The 4,238-nt window shown below is 42.6% G+C and overlaps 1 long non-coding RNA gene across 1 annotated transcript; it reads left to right on the forward strand.

Moving 5' to 3' along the window:
- Positions 1 to 4,021, forward strand: LOC116490358. Its single transcript, XR_004253358.1, has 3 exons — positions 1 to 153; positions 321 to 452; positions 959 to 4,021. It is a non-coding gene; the product is annotated as an uncharacterized LOC116490358 (long non-coding RNA).
- The last annotated feature ends 217 nt before the right edge of the window (positions 4,022 to 4,238 follow it).

Consider the following 4,238-nt stretch of genomic DNA (forward strand, 5'->3'; position numbering starts at 1 on the left):
TGGAAGCAATATGTTGGAAGTCACACTGTATCCCAACAGCTTGGGATTCGGAGCTGTCAAGCAGTGGCTCATTGTTAGCACAACTTCTTCCAGAATGCCAGGAAAAGAAAAGACGACTTAAGGCTTTTTATGACCTGCTGACACATGAGTCTGGTAGGAATCCGACTGTCTGCGAATCCGGGGGAATAGCTGGGGGCTTCAGAGGTCCGCTGCTGCTGCTGCTAGTTGCAGGGTTGTTGGTCCCTGCAGGGGCGATGTGAGCAGGAGGGCTTGCAGCTGGTTCCTCCAGATGACTAACAGGGGTCTACTTTGTATTTCAGGCACTCTCCTGGGCTGGGTCATCACTTCAGTGTGCAAACAGATGTCTTGTATTTTCTGAGGGCTTCTTGTATCTTTGCCATGATTCGAGAACTGTTGAATTCCCTTTTTGGAGACTTTCTGAGAGCCCTGAGGTGAGTGTGGTCCCAGGTCAGCTGCTGGGCCAGCCGTGTCCTTCAAGTCCAGCTGAGTTTGCAGTGAGGTTACAGCATTGCACAAAAGGGAGCTCATGGTTGCTATTGTGCTTCCCCACATTTCTAGAGAACTTGTCTGAATGCAGGGCTCCTCTGTAGGGCACTGGGCACTTCCCCAGTGCAGGTGGTACAGTGGGTTTCAATTTTAGAGCTCTTCTGCCTTTCGTGGTCATGCTGTCCATCACAACGGTCTCAACTTTTCTGTTTCTTGAATCCTCACAGACAGAATGCTTAAAACAACCCAAAATATCAGCATCACAATGAAATTAACCTGAACCTACCTGAGGTTTATGGCCCTGCTTGAGCCTTCTAGGGTCATGAAGCTGTTTTGGAAGCTGCTGGCCTATGTCTTTGCAAGTAGTGTATGCTCAATCACTGCACTTCGCTTTAGATTATCAAATCTTACACAAGTCCCCCAAATTTCTGGCTTGCCCATATATTTACAGGCTCTTCACTCTCTCTTTGGGTATACCTGATCCATCTGCAGCCAGCCTCCACCACGCAGGAGAGACAGAACACGCAGGCAGATGCTCCTGCCAGCAGCTGCAACAGCAGATTTGGAGGGGGCTGAGCCTCCAGGTTACACAGTCATCAAAAGTCCAAAGGTAAATCAAAAACCTTGTCTGGGGGCTTTTTCTCTATTAGAAACCAGCTACCTTCAAGAATTCCTCAGTGACCAAAAAAAAAACCAGCCTAAAAAAGTACCAATTTTCTAAAAATAAGCAACTTAGCAATGTAGATGGAAAGTTATGGGTTTGCTTAAAGGCTCTACTTGAAGATATTTTTTCCACGACTCCCCCTTGACACCAGTAGGTCTTCCTGGCTGCTCATTTGGGATGATTTTGTTTCAAAATCTGTTTAGAAGCTTAGGTTCTGATGAAGGACAATAATTACCCAAGTAACAATGAACTCAACCAACCACCCGAGGAGTCAGAATGATTTACGGCTTTCCGAGGCGTTGATGCTAGCTTGCCTTTTGTCTTTCCACTTAATGCCCCTCTAATATTCTTCTCTGGACACAATGACTTTCCGAACTGTTTTTGTTTTTTTTCCTCCCTTTTATATTATTTTATTTTTTTAAATAGAATACGGAGCCCCTCCACCACTTAATTCTCTGCATACAAAGGAAGATTTAATATCCTCTAAATGACTATAAAGTACAAACCTACCAGATGGCAGACTTCGATGCTCAGGGGGGGATACAGGCTGCTTTTCTTGGAGAAGCATTTGAATGTGGTTTTGAAAGAGAGAGTCAATAGATATGTATTAATATTTTCCTTAGTGGGGTGCTGTGATACAACTCAGGAGAGGTGCAAGGAGGAAATGTGGTTCATGACCCAGCAGAGGAAACAAATGGAGCTATGCGAAGAACTGTTTTACTAATTTATTGGGTATATTTGAGAAATGTGTTAACTATGACCTCGAGCATCTCTGCAGAAATTTTGAGGTGTTGCATTTGCATATCGGCATAACTTTACAAACTCAAGGAAAGGAAATATTTAAGAAAGTTGCTAGCTTGCAAAGACTCCTTCTCTACATTTAAACCAAGGATTTTGTTTACATATATTCAGTGCTCTTCAGCAAGAAACCGTTCTGCTTCGTTTTCTTTCAGTTTTTCCTATGCCAGAAGCCAACTTCCTAACAAGATTAATTGATAAAAAGGAGGATTTCTGTACGAACAAATGTTTTGAATCTCAGTTATTTTCCAAGCCTTTGGTTGAATAATTCATCTGACACATAACTGAATAATTTTTCTTCATAGATTATCTGAGAAGAGATCACAGTATTTACATATGGACCTATTGTTCAGACTTATTGGCTAAATAATTTATTGGAATAATCTGTGCTCTGTGTCTCATTTGTGGCCAGATCCTTGGGAGATGTTGATATTCCGATGATATGATATGTTTCTGTTCCCAAGTGGCTGAATGTAACTTTCTGGGATTATTTTGTGAAGTAAGTGGTTGTTATTATGAGTTTGAAATGTGTTTTCACGCTGCATTCACACTTGTGAGTATTCCTACCAGAAAATGTGTTCCCTAGGATAACTGTAGAAAGCAAACACAAAAATGGAATGAATATAGTCAAAGCAAATCCATAAAAAGATTCAGATGAACACAAATGTGTTTGTAGGACACACTTATCTCCGTTGTGAAGCAACGTGATAAAGGAGAAGACCTCAGATTTATACGGTAGAAATCTCTGTATGCCAACCAGCTCCATATCCCACACGGACGGCTTGGAGGTCCATCAGCTGCTAGACCTGTTACCAAACAAACATGACCCATAGTTGTTTGTGTGCTTTGGGGGATATAGGATACACAGCAACATGTCAAGCAAGGCAAAATGTCAAGTTACGTATCAAATGAAGAACGGTGAGAAAAGAAGAGGAGGGTGTATGTCCATGGAGTGGCAACGATCTCGGTTAGGATGAACAACATAGGGTGTTTTCTATGGCTCTGAACTAACACAACAGCCTGCAGTTATGGCCACTACCCGATACTTTGAAAACAAGAGAATAATTTCCATCATGATCTAGAGATCAGCTTTCACCCTGAATTTGGAGATCAGATCCTCTTATCTTTGCAAGTGCTACTGGGAGGCCTGCTTGGAAACAAGGAAAGAATTTAACCTAACAACAGCCTATTCATCCCAGTGCCTCATCGAGCAAAAAGCAAGCATTTATCTGGAACATGAATTCTCTGCAGGCCTGTGCTTCAAACCATGCTTGCCGTAAATCAGTATGTACATTGAAATAGCCAGAGAGAGACTCTGCTCCCAGAAAGCCAACTGAACTATGTGTTTCTCCCTACTATAAAAAAGCAGATTCAAATGGAAAACCTGCCACAATATAGTCTTATAACTCCGTGGTGAAAAACAACTCTTCCAGATTTAATCCCAGCTATTGACTGGGAAGACAGGTTGCAGTTTTCACTCTCTCTCTAGTATTCACATCTTTCTCTGAATTTCAGAGCCTGCCTTTGGACCAACTAGATCAAACAGTGACTTTTTTAGAGCTTTGGCCATATCTTTACAGGTGTATTTCTCTGCGTATAGTTATATATTCACATATTGTCTGCACTATATCAAACTTACTTGTCTTCCTCCCTTGTAACACTATCATAATACTCTAAGATGCTTCTCCTGCCAGTCCTTTTGCACACACTGTTCAGTACTTTGGGAGTTGTCCTGAGGTCCAGTGGTCCCCTGCTCTGTTCCGTGCTCTACAGATTTACTGGCAGTACATCGTGGGGCGCCTATCAAACCACAGAAATACTGGTCTGGAGGGGTACATGTATTAAATTGCCAAACTCCCGTGATTCACATCCTTTCCTGACATCCATTAATGTTCCTGGCACCATTTTCAAATTACTGTTGGGCAGCAGATGGAGGACATGCTGCTAAGTGCTATGATTATGAGATTCATTAATATGGATGGGATTAGGCACATGCATTTGTAGTTGGGCAGGCAGAAGAATTTGCATCTGGGGTTTCCTAAGGCATTTGCTACTGAGGTAATACAGCTGCAGGAGGTGATGCTACAGGATCGAATCTGGCAGAGCACGTATTTAAAGAAGTTTTACGTGGTAAAACTTTTTTTCAGGACTCAGATAAGCAGCAATGACTGGTAAGACCCAGGTAATGGTGCAGAACTGGATGGCTGCTGCTAGTGGCAAAGCTTTTGGATGACGAAGCCCAACTACAGATGTGAGCAGAGCCCAGGGC

The sequence above is a fragment of the Aythya fuligula genome, chromosome 5 (genome assembly GCF_009819795.1).
Source record: "Aythya fuligula isolate bAytFul2 chromosome 5, bAytFul2.pri, whole genome shotgun sequence".
Lineage (NCBI taxonomy): Eukaryota > Metazoa > Chordata > Aves > Anseriformes > Anatidae > Aythya > Aythya fuligula.